Raw genomic sequence first — 15,599 nt, 5'->3', positions numbered from 1 at the left:
GGCACTGCTTCTATCCACAGTTCTTCATGGCCGCTGAGCTCCACACTCTTTATTTTTGGGGGGTTCTGGACGCCGTTTTGTGTTTATGGAGAAAAGGTTGTGAACGTTACGCACTGAAACTCACTTTATTACAAACAAACAGTAAAAGTTAAGCTGTGCTTGAGACGGCGCCAACTCCAGGAATGTGGCATCGTTATTTCACCTGATATTTAGGGAAGAATGTGACTATAGAGATGGACTATGACATCACTTCCTGTCTGTTGGACACTTTGAAAACTTGTTAGAATCTGAGAGGGATGTGGATCAGCTCCTCTGGATCTAACAAAAAAGTCAAAGTCAGAGTTGGTTGTATTCGAGTTGATTAAACAGTTCCAGGAGGGGGTGCTACCATCTGGGAAACTGGTGAATTAGGCTTTGTATTGGTAAGAATCTTGTGATACGATACACATCATAAAACAGAAGCAACGATAATATATATGTGATACTGTAGTAACAAGGATATATTTGTAGTATTGTTGAGTGTTTGGTGGTGTAGAATTTCTAGACCACATGACTGTTGATGAAGTCGTAACTGCTTTAATTTGTTTGGAACCAAAATATGTCCAAAAATCACCTTTGAAATCTGCTGGATTCGACTGTATCCTCTCGTCCTCAGTCATCCCCAGGATATGGCCCGTTAATTGTCAACGAAAATATAATTTTATTTTGTGAACACTTTATTGAAATATAATCCATTAAATGACTATGATAAAAATTGGATCTTGCTTAAAACCCCCCAAAAATAAAAAAGAAACTATTATTCAATTTTTTTTAATACAGTTCTGTTGAATATTGATACATTAAGTTAATCGATATTTTCTTACACCTCTACTTGGCATCTTGGTAATGCTGTGAATATTTGAAATTTAATTGTATATAAAAAATATTTTATTTTATACACACATACTTTAATGAAATATAAACCATAAAAGAGCTACGATAAAGTAAATTATCATTTGAAAAGCCAGAACATTTTTTTTATTATTATTATTATTATGGTTTTACCGAAACAGTGCTGTTGATCAATACGGTTTTGTGAAGAGAAAATTATATTTTCACACCTTTACTGGTGACATACAGAGAAAGATGAAGAAATCAATGAAGACTCGTAGTTCAGAGAAGAGTAAATTGAGTCGAGCTGTCGTCAAAATCCAAAAGATATTGAAACAAATCACAAGAAGTCTGACGTTAGCTGCAAAATATTAGCAACATCTTGGTCTGATTTTTTCAACGCAGGAGAGCGAAAGCAAAAAAAAAAGAAGAAATTCTACTCGATGTATTTTTTTTCCGAAAGATTGTCATCACACAAGCAGACTCAATCCGAAAGATTTCCAACCTGTAAAGGGAAGCGACAAATCACTTTCTCTCTCAGGATTTACAGTCTGTCATGTAGCGAGCGGTGAAGCTGACATTAGCACGGCTCGGGGCAGCAGCCATTTGTCTGCAGTCGTGACGCTGCGCAGACGAGGAACAACAAACTGGACGCCGGCCCGACAGATTTACAGGCCGACGCAGAACATTCGCAGGCTTATCAGTCGAAGCCAGATTACGAGCAGCTGCTGATCTATCGCAGTCCTGCTGATGTTGGCTCACGCCGAGTCATCTGCAGTAGTCGTTGTGTATTTAACCACAACGTTGAGGTCAGTTCGGGGGAATTGTGCAAAAATAATGGCACTTCATTGTGTTCAGGTAGCTGCTCCAGACGACTGCTCTTTCTTAGCTTTAACTTATTTCATCACTGAATTTGTTTTTTTACTCAAAATTTTTTCAAAACATATTCCACATATTCAGTTTCAACGTTTTTCCTTCCATTGTAACAGAAACAAGTGGTGAGTCAATGCTATGCTTCTTAACTAGCATGTTGTCGCTAGTTTATAGGAGGAGTGCGATAACCAACACAACTTCCAAGTCACGCTCACACACTAAAAACACACACTAAAGCGGAAAAATCCACTGAGTCTAGTTCCATCTGTTGAGAGCTAGCTAAGAAACGAATGGCTAACCCCAGACTCAAAGTGGACGTGGCACCGTAGTAATATTTTAAGTTTATTCTCATCGCGGCCCCCATTCTGATAGGATTGCTCAGGCAGGAAATTAGCGAAATAACGTTTTAAAACTGTCTGATGAATTAAAAAAAACAAAACAATTGCAGAAGATAAATCGATTTAATTCCTAACCTGTGCACCAACATATCTGTGACGACAGACTCGCCAAACTTCTTTCCCTTTCAAAATTCAAAACAGTGTTTTAATAGCGCCATAACTCGATGGGCGGAGCCTATGGATAAAATCAGACAATAGATTAATTTTCTAACTAGTAAAGGGCTGGTCTAATCAACTGGATTATCACAAGTATCTCTTCTGTCCTTGTGTCGTGTCAACAAAGTCTACTAAGGCTGCACGATATATCGAAAAAAATTCGATATCGGGATATTGGCACGCGAGATATGCATATCGAAAACATGTGCTATAATTTATCATTCTTATTCTATAAATCAAGCATTTCCTAAATGAGCACTTTGACCAATCAGTGTCACGTTCTGTAAAGTTGTCAATTTGTACTTCTATGTCCCGTTGTCGTTTCAGTCTCCTCTGTCTGTATATACTGAGCCAAACTGACTGAGCGCGGCTCAGTATATACACAGAAGTAAGACTAATTTATGAGGGCAAAAGCTAGTGATCCAGTCACTCATCTCTTTTGCTAAAGCAACATATTGTCAGTACTTTTCATCTCGTCTCAGTAGTTTTCTTATAAGATGGCAGAACTTCAAACAAAGTGTAAACCTGTCCGTCTTTTCCGTATGCTAATGAGCTAAGTTGTTGTTTCAGAGGAAACCAATGAAAATCCCGCGAGACTGAGCGTTATAAGTGATATTTTTCTCCGATCTTGCGCAGAAATAAACAAAAGGGAAATATTGCATCGTTTTCCTTATCTAAATCCCCTACAGTACACTAACCTGCGCGTGCACACGGCCACATTTTTTGGTGAAAGAAAAAAAGATCGCAATAATATCAATATCGCACTTCAAGACACCAATATCGAATATCGCACATATTTCCAATATCGTGCAGCCCTAAACTCACAAGCTAGGTTTTACAAGAATAATGTGATTGAGTGTATGACGTGCAGCAATGCTTGTCCCACAACTGCCAAAAACGCAACCGGTTTTGGTGCGAGTCCGGGGTAAGAACTCTCTCCTGTTGATATGGGAATTACAAAAATACGCTGCAATACAAGTACGCACGACAGTACTTGCTAGTTCACGCCACACAACCACCAACTAGGAAAAGTAGAAAAATCGAGTCATATTGTAACAAATGACATGAACGTTGTTGGATTTAGTCGTAGGTTAGATCCAATTTATTCTGCTTGAAGTTATTGCAAATCATGAGAGCAATTCTCTTTGCACCGGCATCGTGAGCTTGTTGGGATGTTTCCCTATGAAGGACCATGTTCCAGTCATAGCAAAGACATCAAGACCACTTCCATTAATAACAAGCCACTAGTTTACCACCTAACTTGTATCGATCAAGGCAGTAAAGCCCGCTGGCATCACAAGCTCTCTGCTATATTTAGGAGTCAGCAGACAGAAATCACTGCCAGCAGACGCTCAGGAAACAAAAGTAGAAATCTGAATATAAACGGCGACCACAAAAGTTGGAAAGACTGAGATAAACCGATGTATTTAAGTCTCAAAGCATTTAAAAAACTATTTTTTGTAAACATCCAGATCACTTTTTTCTTATCCAAAAGTTCTTTGTGGCAGAATTTGGAGTGAATGGGTCCAAACTTGACAATGGAGGGCGACTGGTTGATATTTCCGTCACCCTGTCTCTGCCTCACCCATTTTATATTAGATGACACGTTTGTTTATAAAAATAGAACAATGACCAGATGAAAAAAAACAAAAGGACATCCTTAATAACAGCGGAAACCAGTAAAAACAATAATAGAATTAAATATGAAAACGTGTCGCTAAAATGTAGTGTTTGATTTGATTTTTATATTAATTAAATATATAAATAAATAATACACATTGTAATAAGCCTTGTATTATAACGAGCTTTGTAAAGGTTTAATGAGTGTAACAACAAACGCTTATGTTTGTAAATAAGTCGTGAATAAATGAATATAATTATATTTAAAAGCAGCTGTTGACGTGACAATGCATTCAAACATTGAATACTTGTCAACATGTCAAGAGAGTTGAAAACGCTGCACGTTATTCCAGCTCAAACCACAAAAAAATAAATCGGAAAAGTTGCGGCATCGTCGGTTCAGCGATGATCCGATAATCAATGCGTATCGATGACTGAGCGCCAGTCGATGCCCGAGGCGGCGCCTTACCTTCTGGCTGCAGTCCGTCCAGTCACACTGCAGCTGGTCATGACTTTCCAAGAAGGTAAGAAAAGTTTGGGAGAAGTGGGAAGAAAAAAAAAATCCCCTAGTCCTCCCTGACGTCAAGTGGGTCGTTTCCGGAAGTGCCTTTCAAAATAAAACTGGCAAAGGAGTTTACAAAAAAGAAAAAGTTCATAAATTAACGACAGTCATCTAGCAAAAAAAAAGTAAATAAACACCCAAGAAACAACCAATCACCAATTTGAAATGTATCAAAAATAAGTAGACTTAATATTACTTACATTAACTACATTCGTGGGTGTGATAGGGTTAGAACATTCATATATTTGCAACAACTAATAATGATGTTGTGGTTTGCGTCAATTTTTTTCCACGTATATTTAATACCGAAAATAAAGTGGATACTTACTACGTGACAGAAGTAAGAAAATGCTATATTCAAAAAAGCAAATAAGCGGCAGAAAATTGAGGGATATTTATTTTACGAGTATTAAAGAATAATCCGTTTAAAATTGCATTCTTATAGGCTTATACGTTTTTATTTTGTGGTAGATGGATTTTCATTTCCTGCATTAGTGACGCAGCTTTCTCTGGGTTCAAGTCGACGTCCGTGATTGACAGTTAAATCGACCAGTGAGGAAGTGAAGATGACGCAAAAGCACGAAAAGAAGGCGGGACTTAAGTAGTCATTTGGTCAATCGGCGCCAAATTGACAAGATGCGTTTTACTTATATTGAATTAAATGATTGTATATTGAATCAGTTTGAATACGGTACAAGAAATGTGTTTTATTAAATTATGTTACATCACATGCTGTTACTTCTGTTTCGTTAGTTCATAATAAGTTTGTCTAGCAATGCGTTTCTTCTATCGAGCAGTGGAGGGCGCTGTTGCATCGCGGACTATTTATTACACACTATAACCACGCTTATAAAACAAAATATCCACCGTTTTAACCTAATAGATGTTAAGGGATTTGGTTGTATAACACATACCACCATACCATATACAAAGTATCAATTGTAAATAGTGATAAAGGCTCACAACAAGACGACTTGAAAACTGGATAAAAAAAATTACATTTGCTTTAATAAGTGAATTGGTTTCATACCTTCTTCCTATGTGACAGTCATGAGTCTTCTTAAACTGTGGGAAGATCACAAGTCCCACTCAGCCCCGTAAACAGCAACAAAACAATAGTTGTTTGAGTGCAGCATCTGGTTTCTATCTGTCGCTACGGGAAACAACAGTCACTGTAAAGAAACTGTTATTTCCTTCAGTTTCCACCAGCCCGTCTTTGGGACATTTATAAGACTGCTGTGCTAATATCTCCTCACGTCAGTGATGTCATGCTTTTTAAAGGTCTACAGAACGTTTGGGGGAAAATAAGGCTTCTCTATTTTCTCTATTTGGTGTTTGTTTCTGACCAAACTGTCAAGCTTGACTCCGGTTGATTTCTTCTACTGGCACTTCTTGACTCTCCAGATGTTTGCTTGAGTTCTCTTTACAGATGTCAGTCCTGCTGCCTGAGCCGTCCACCAGCACCACCGACAGTAGATCTGTCAGTGATGGTCCAGAGAGGATACTTAAGGATGATGTGTCCTGTCCTGAGCCAAATACCTGTATCCTTCCTACTCCTGACTAACCAGCAACCCTTTGACCAAACTAACAACTTCTGACACTATCTCTTGGACTTAAATCCCCTTTGACCACTACTTAGAACCGGTCTGGGGATGTGAGTAACCTTAAATAAAGAACAGAACACCTTCAGACATTGAAAACCGTATTTTAGAAATATTGTGCGCTTCCATCAATATACCTGGTAAGGTACCTATACCTACCTGCTTGCCTGCCTGCCTTCCTTAATACCTACCCACCTACCTACCTACAGTACCTACCTTAATACCTACCTACCTACCTTAATACTTACCTGTCTTAATGCCTACCTACCTACCTTAATGCCTTTATACCTACCTGTCTTAATGCCTTCCTACCTACCTTAATGCCTCAATACCTACCTTAATGCCTACCTACTTACATTAATTTCTACCTACCTTAATTTCTACCTACCTACCTGCCTACCTTAATACATACCTACCTTAATACCCACCTACCTTTATGCCTACCTACCTACCTTAATACCTCAATACCTACCTACCTTAATACCTACCTGTCTTAATGCCTACCTACTTACCTTAATACCTACCTTAATGCCTACCTACCTACCTTAATACCTACATACCTTAATACCTACATACCCTAATACCTACATACCTTAATACCTACCTACCTACCCTTATACCTACTTACCTTAATGCCTACCTACCTACCTTAATACCTACTTACCTTAATGCCTACCTACCTACCTTAATGCCTTAATACCCACTTACCTTAATGCCTACCTACCTACCTTAATGCCTTAATACCTACTTACTTTAATGCCTTCCTACCTACCTTAATGCCTCAATACCTACCTTAATGCCTACCTACTTACATTAATATCTACCTACCTTAATGCCTACTTACCTACCTTAATGCCTTAATACCTACTTACCTTAATGCCTTCCTACCTACCTTAATGCCTCAATACCTACCTTAATGCCTACCTACTTACATTAATTTCTACCTACCTTAATTTCTACCTACCTACCTGCCTACCTCAGTACCTACCTACCTTAATACCCACCTACCTTTATGCCTACCTACCCACCTTAATACCTCAATACCTACCTACCTTAATACCTACCTGTCTTAATGCCTACCTACTTACCTTAATACCTACCTTAATGCCTACCTACCTACCTTAATACCTACATACCTTAATACCTACATACCCTAATACCTACATACCTTAATACCTACCTACATACCCTAATACCTACATACCTTAATACCTACCTACCTACCCTTATACCTACCTACCTTAATGCCTACCTACCTACCTTAATGCCTTAATACCCACTTACCTTAATGCCTACCTACCTACCTTAATGCCTTAATACCTACTTACTTTAATGCCTTCCTACCTACCTTAATGCCTCAATACCTACCTTAATGCCTACCTACTTACATTAATATCTACCTACCTTAATGCCTACTTACCTACCTTAATGCCTTAATACCTACTTACCTTAATGCCTTCCTACCTAACTTAATGCCTCAATACCTACCTTAATGCCTACCTACTTACATTAATATCTACCTACCTTAATGCCTACTTACCTACCTACCTTAATACCTACCTACCTTAATACCCACCTACCTTTATGCCTACCTACCTACCTTAATACCTCAATATCTACCTACCTTAATACCTACGTACCTTAATACCTACACACCTTAATACCTACCTACCTTAATACCTACCCACCTTAATGCCTACCTACCTGCCTACCTTAATACCTACCTACCTTAATACCCACCTACCTTAATACCTACCTATCTAAATACCTACCTACAGTGGTATGAAAAAGTTTGGGCACCCCTGTACATTTTCATGATTTTCCTTTATAAATCATTGGTTGTTTGGATAAAAAAATCCAGTTAAATATAACATATCGGAGACAAACACAGTGATATTTGAGAAGTGAAATAAAGTTTATATGATTTACAGAAAGTGTGCAAGAATTATTTAAACAAAATTAGGCATGTGCATAAATTTAGGCACCCTTATATCTTATCGATTTTAATACCTTTAGCACTAATTATTGGAACTCAAAATTGGTTTGGTAACCTCAGTGACCCTTGACCTCCATACACAGGTGAGTCCAATCATGAGAATGGGTATTTAAGGAGACCAATTGTAAGTGTTTCTCCTCTTTGCATCTTCTCTGAAGAGTGGCAACATGGGAGTCTTAAAACAACTCTCAAATGACCTGAAAACAATGATTGTTCAACATCATGGTTTAGGGGAAGGATATAGAAAGCTATCTCAGAGATTTAAGCACTCAGTTTCAACTGTGAGGAACATTGTGAGGAAATGGAAGACCACAGGCACAGTTCTAGTTAAGGCCCGGCGTGGCAGACCAAGGAACATCTCAGATAAACAGAGGCGCAGGATGTTGAGAACAGTCACAGTCAACCCACAGACCAGCTCCAAAGACCTGCAACATCAACTTGCTGCAGATGTTGTCACTGTGCATCGTTCAGCTATTCGGCGCACTTTACACAAGGAGATGCTTTATGGAAGAGTAATGTGTTCCTCTCAATTTCAGAAGATTCTGGAGAACAATGTCCAGGAATCAGTAACAAAGTTGAAGTTGCGCCGGGGCTGGATCTTTCAACAAGACAATGATCCTAAACACTGCTCAAAAACTACTAAGGCGTTCATGCAGAGGAACAAGTATAACGTTCTGGAATGGCCATCTCAGTCCCCAGACCTGAATATTATTGAAAATGTATGGTGTGATTTAAAGTGGGCGGTCCATGCTCGGAAACCAGACTGAACTCGAGAGGATCTGTAAAGAAGAATGGTCCAAAATACCTTACACCAGAATCCAGACCCTAATTGGAAGCTATAGGAAGAGTTTAGAGGCTGTTAGTTCTGAAGAAGGAGGAACTAAAACTTTTTCATACCACTGTACCTTAATGCCTACCTACCTTAATACCTACCTACTTAAATACCTACACACCTTAATACCTACACACCTCAATACCTACCTACCTACCTACCTACCTACCTACCTACCTTAATGCCTACCTACCTTAATCCCTCAATACCTACCTACCTTAATGCCTACCTACCTTAATACCTACCTACCTTAATGCCTACCTACCTACCTACCTTAATGCCTACTTACCTTAATACCTACCTGCCTACCTTAATGCCTCAATACTTACCTACCTTAATGCCTACCTACCTACCTTAATACCTACCAACCTTAATCCCTTAATACCTACCTACCTTAATGCCTCAATACTTACCTACCTTAATGCCTACCTACCTACCTTAATACCTACCTACCTTAATCCCTCAATACCTACCTACCTTATTACCTACCTACCTTAATACCAACCTGCCAATCAACCTTAAACGTAGCTATCTACGTAGTTACCTACCTACCCTTATAGAACTTAACTCATTAACTTGTTTGAAATGCATTAAACAAATCCTGCACCTTACTTTTGTTTGTCTTGTAGTAGGACACCTAACATCCTACATGTACTTTCTGACCCATCTGCCTACCAACCTGCCTTGCTTTCTTACTGCCATAAAGTAATGCATACATGCTAATGTTTCTTTTAACTTACCTACCCAAATTGTTGTCTCTGAACTTACTAGCTGGCCAGGAGATGATGGTTAAATAACAGCAGACGTGCCTGGTATTGACAGGAAGTCTCATCTCTGCTGGCCAGAGGAAACAATACTTGCTTGACAGCTTGACCCGGGGGACGTCAGGAAATAGAAGTTTGATCAACAGCAGATCTAATGACCCATGAGAATAATACACATTTGATCAGGGTTTTCAGAATTAAATTCGATTTGCAGTAGATAATTTCCACCTAAATACAGAGCAGAGCTCCTGAAAATCGCAAACATTATACCTTTATTTTCACAAACAAGTATTTGCGTTTATGTTGCAGTTCAAAATCTTACCACTAGATGTCCCTAAAGACACATCAGTCTCAGCGGATTACACTTAGGCCGATGAAGTTATTATAAGGTTAACCTTAACTCGGTGTTTTCAAACAGCTTGGCAAAAACAAACTGTTCCCCTTCCAGCTATAAAGTTGGGTTGGAATGTTCTCGTCCCTCGTCTCATAGAGTCGCAAAGATGGAGGAAGTCACAGTTAATGACTTTCTTTCCTCCAGGTCAGCTTGACAGCGGCCTCTGTGGGTCACACCTAATGTCAGGCCCGGAATACTCACAGTACAGTAAACAAAAGTCCAAGAAAAATAGCAGCTGTGAGAACACAGGGCGTCAGAGGGAAAGCCAACACGGAATCAAACACTTCACATCCAGTCATAGTAGGAATATGTTAGGCACAAGTGTTGGGGTTGAGGCTCCTCTGACAATTCCAGACACAAAGACGTCTGGTTATCCCGAAGAAGTTAAGCTGGCAGAGGAATCTTCTAAGAAGGCCAGAGAAAAAGTTGTCTAGGAGAGGGAACTGTGGAAACACTTTCAGCTACTCTAAAAAGGGACGCCCTGGGGGGCCACATGTGGCCCTTTCACTGTATTTATATGACCCTCATGAAGTCAGAGTGAACTTATTAAACTGTAAAAATGTACTTTCTAATCTACGAGTTCAACTCTAAATATCACTCATATTTACTAACCTATATTTACAATCTTTGAATACAAAGTATGTGAAATAAATTGGCCCCTCACTATTTTTATGGTAAATGATGTGGCCCCCTTAGAAAATCGAATAGCACTCCTGTGGATGAATAAACTGTGAAACAGAAAATTAAAATATGTTGTATTACATAATGTGACTGCGTGACTAAAGACTCATCTGGGTGTAGTCGGGTTATTTTGAAGGAGTTCAGGTCCGGCCAAGCCTTCAAGTAGTTTTTCCCTTCTAGTCCAAAAAATGATCTGCATCCCACACGTTAAGGTCACTCTTGCTGCTTTATTTGGAAGAGTTTTATTTTTATTTTTTTAATGATTTTAATGGTACAATAAGTAGTTTAAGTCTGTGAGCCATTATTTCCATGGGTGAGGGTCGGTACTCTTCAACCAGGTCCAGGAAAAACAGTGAGAAAATCCAGGGCTTCTTTTCTCCTTAACTCAACACGCCAAATGTGTTTAATATGGTGTAAGTAGTGCAATAAAAAAAACAACCCAGCATGTCTTTGTTTGTTTTGCCACCAGGGGGAAGCAGAGGGACCTGTAACGAACTAGTCAACATGAACAACCGAAACTGTACTCAGATGCAAAAACAACCTCTGGCAAAGTTCAGATGGAGCATTCAGGTTCAAGTCAGTAAACATCAGTTTCAAGATGTTTTCAGAAGGTTTTTATTTTGTTGTTGTTGTTGTTGTTGTTGTTGTTGTTGTTGTGCATCCACATAATCGCTTTTATTTTACTTATTTGTGTTTTTACATGTTGTTTGTTAATAGAGTCGTCCACGAAATTCGATCTACTTTCAGAGAAGGTTGTTATTGGGTGACATGAGAAGGAAAATTTGGGTGAAGATGTTACTAATCGTTTGGACATGAGTTTTTCAACAACCAGATTTTTGCATGTGTAGGAGTACTTGGCAAGGGAACTGGATGAGCCAGCTGTAAAAAAAAAAAAGTGTCTTCACCACGACATTAAGAGAACCAGAGAAATGCAACTAGAAAAGAAGGTAGACTTCAGGCGTGTTCAAATGTTGGCTAATTTATGGTTTTCTTAAAGACTGAATCAGGTCCTCTGCCTCTGTCATTAAATGTTATTTAATTTGTGACTCGCTGTCTTTGTTGGCGATATAATATGTACTTGACCTGTTTGTCTAGTTAACAAGCAGCATATGCTATTGACTTTGGGTAACTCTTGGTATGAAATTTCTCTTCATGCGTTTTGAACTAAAACAGAATCAATTTTACATCGCCCTTTGTGGAAAAAGTTTAAACTGATGATACAACAATAGAAGTTTGTCTCTTAATGACATGTGAACTCTAACTATATGTACGCAATGGTTGGAAATTTTAGGCTCCATGTTATTATCTTGTTGTCTCATTTCCCGATCATACCCGCACATGCAAGGTGTGGAAAAACAAGTCGGGGCCCTGAGGCACGTATACCTGAGTCACTCTTAATGCAAGCTTGAGATCACGCTGTTATTAAGTCACGTCCAGGTGACGCTTCTATGCCTGGGACAGGAGACCAGAAATGTAGACATGAGTCACCACATCGGGTCAAAACCATACGATAAGAGACGATGTTTGAAGGTGAAATATCTTTTCAGATCTAACTGTTGTTGGTCTATTGAATGAACATTTTCATTGATTTGGGGCCAGTAGACTCCTACTATGTCCCCTTATTGGTAAAGAAGGCTAAGATGTACAATGAAAACATCTATCTATGGATTCATGACAGCAGTATTGTGTCGTTGTAAACTCCCAACAACCCTCCCATTTCCCATCATGCTCCCTCAACATCATTATATTCAATGCCCCTTTCCACCACACAGTTATAGCCCTACTCAACTGGACTTCTGTTGGATTGCGTCCCCACCGCCATGCTAGCTACTGATGTTGCCTTGTGCCAAAAATTTGTTCCGTCATGTCCGCAGTTTGTCTTTTTTAAATGGTGGTTTTGTTTTATTGTGTTGGAAGAACTGATGTCTCTTCAGTGACGTCACTCTCTAACCATAGCTACTAAATATAGTGTCTGCTTCAACATACCTCGCCGGTGGAGGCAACACAAACCGGGTAGTCGAGTCAGAAATAGGGCTAACAGGAGCCGGTGGAAAAGTGTGGAAAAACCTCCCCCTACACAAGTAATCTCGAGCAATACACCGAAGCAAGACAGCAGGTACGTCAAGGGCTAGATAAAAACACAAGATAAAGCCGTCCTTACGTAGGAGAGCATCAACGGTGGTCTTTGGAGTCTGATATCATCTCACATGATGTAACTTTGTGACGGCCCAGGGGAGGATCAGAGCCTCCAAGTCTCAGGTGTTCAACAGAAAAACTACAGGATCAGGATTCATTGATGAAGATATGCATAGAGATATGAGGCGCCTGGTACAGATATTACGAGCTAAGCCAGAAGGCAAACCTCTGTTGGTTATGGACAAGTATGAGACAAAGATCGAACACAGTCTTGAGGGTCAGTTGTCAGAGACGTGGGGAGGATCTACAGTTATCTAAACGCTCACTGAAACAAAAGATTTCTTTGGACAGTTCAGATGAAATCACAGCGAGGAACCAAAACTTGAACATCAATCTCCACTGTAGGTCCCACAGTTGGTTATAAGAAGTCAAAAAAGACACGTCGCTACGGTGTGAATTTGATGCACAGATATTTATAGCTGTTTCAACAGTGAGAACGTCCCTCAAGTCTTGCTATTGAAGTGTACAGCTTTGAGCCCACGGCTCAACCAGGCCGGTAAACAACGCCAGAGTCCGAAACTCCAGCGACTCGTTATCAGAACAATAACCTATAAACCATTTCCCCAGCTGAGCGATGAGGCCGCGGCTCTTCCTACCAGACCGGGCGACGCATTGGCTCGGGACGCTTCAAAGTCCGAACCCTCCGAGAGCAAAACATGTTTTCTTGTGTTCCTGCCTTAGAGGGGGAGGGGCTAGCAAGGAAAAGGTTCATTCCAAGTCTTTGAAGCCAGAAATAGCTGAAAACTTGCCAGAGGATCATTAGACCATTGATGTGGTTGGAGCATTTCTTAAAGCAGCCCGACGTTTGTCGTCATAACCAGTTCAAACGACACGATTTCAGGGCTTTTCAAACCATGACTGTATTATTAAGTAATACATAAACTGTGTCACCTTTACCCTCATGATGACGCAACCCTCGACAGCCAATGGTTTTCCTTTAGGCATCACCGTACCTTTACCTCATCCTATATGGTTGTTTTCCTCGTCTCCATCTTCATCTCCAACTTTCTTGGTCCATCTCTACGAGTCGAAAACATCTGACTAGTTTATCCTCCCTCTAGCATGACTTCTTCTTTCGTCTCTACCAACATTCTTGATCATACGTGAGGCTAAATAAGGTCATAAATATAGGTTACAGTAGGTATTCAATTATCCCAAAAACTTTTGACATCAAGTGAGATGTACATTTCAAAAGTCACTTCATGGTCAGTAGAATTCATACTTATTAGGATTTATTTTGAATATAAATATATTGCAATATAAAAAAATATAATGGCGTTTGTTGCTGAAACCTTCAAATAGTCTTTTCCAAAATTACATAAATCCAAAAGAGCAAAGGGACTTTAAACCAAAGGTTGGCAGGATAAACAATGTCCAGTTCTCTAGGAAACAATTATATCTTATAAATAATCTTATAAATTATTTATTTTATAAATATTTTATTTAAAAAACATTCTAAATATTACCAAAAATGTAAAACTTTTCTATAAAGAATTACTCTGTCTGCTCTGGTTTCCTCCCATAGTCCAAAAAAGTGGTAGTGGTTATTACTTGGGCAGCTAGGATGGCTTTAATTCCAATAAAATAAAATGTAAAAAGTGATAAGAAAAAAAAACGTTATTTCATTTTATTTTATAAACATTTTTATTTTATTTTATTTAAACTTTATGTTGATGTTAGGTTGAAAAAACGAATCATTTTGTTAAAAATAAAAATTTTGATCATCAATCATCATCATCATCAATTCTGAAAATAGATATATTTTTCTATGATGGATACATAGATGCAGATATGGAAGATAATCATTAAAAATGGTTGTGTTGTATTTCAGTCTGATGATGACGTCATCATGTGTGTGAAGTTGGATGTCCCGCTACATGACACGAAATAGACCTACTATCACACTTCACCCCAAAAATACCCTCTCTGGGTAAACAGCTGGTGAACCATTAACCAGATGTTGCTCTTCTTCACAAACAGCTTGTGTTTTGTGAAGAGCAACAAAAGTCTCTATATTTGACCAGGACCAGGATCCCCGGCTGGTTTGTGGGTGAGAGTTGAGCGCGGCTGGTGAGCGATGTGACCTGACAGAGCAGCGGTCACGGACAAGCAGAGCGTTAAGTAACGGGATGAAAGAGCGATGGAGCTCCACGTGAGTAAACAGGCGTCTGGACCGAAGCAGAGGTTCTAAGACCTCCTCACTGCTGCTCCAGGGCCTCCAGTACTGCACAGTCTCCAGGAAGGAGGGCAAAGTTCACACACTTGTATTCAATTAAAAGAACTAAATTGATCACTTCTAGTCCCTCATTGATGTTTTATTTAAGTGATAAAATACAGGGACTGACTTTTGACTGTAATCATTAACGCAAACTCTCAGCCAAATCAAAAACATATACCAATTAGTAATAATATTTGGATTTACTGGTGTTCAATTCAAGTTTTGCTTCTATAATGTAAAAGAGATTCAACTGTTTAATTTTATTTAATTATTTTATTGACATGCGGTTTTATTTGCAATACATTACGCTTTTGCAAGAATTGAATTAAATAATTCTTTAAGCATTTTTATTTAAAAATATATATATATATTTAATTAAAAAAAAACAAAAAAACTTTTAATATATCAATTATTTTATTAAATTATTAAATTAAAACA

General features: G+C 38.9%; 1 protein-coding gene across 1 annotated transcript in view; it reads right to left on the bottom strand.

Annotated features, from left to right (window-relative positions):
- Window positions 1–4,509, bottom strand: part of kank3 (KN motif and ankyrin repeat domains 3) — a 31,090-nt gene extending 26,581 nt beyond the window's left edge. The window contains exon 1 of the mRNA XM_087784834.1: window positions 4,387–4,509. The gene's annotated coding sequence lies outside the window, so the exon portion shown is untranslated. The remainder of the gene's footprint in view (window positions 1–4,386) is intronic.
- Between the last annotated feature and the right edge of the window lie 11,090 nt (window positions 4,510–15,599).

This window comes from Callionymus lyra, chromosome 2 (genome assembly GCF_982586985.1).
Source record: "Callionymus lyra chromosome 2, fCalLyr1.hap1.1, whole genome shotgun sequence".
Taxonomy (NCBI): Eukaryota; Metazoa; Chordata; class Actinopteri; order Syngnathiformes; family Callionymidae; genus Callionymus; species Callionymus lyra.
The sequence above is the reverse complement of the archived record's forward strand: the minus strand, read 5'-3'. Positions and strand labels throughout refer to the sequence as shown.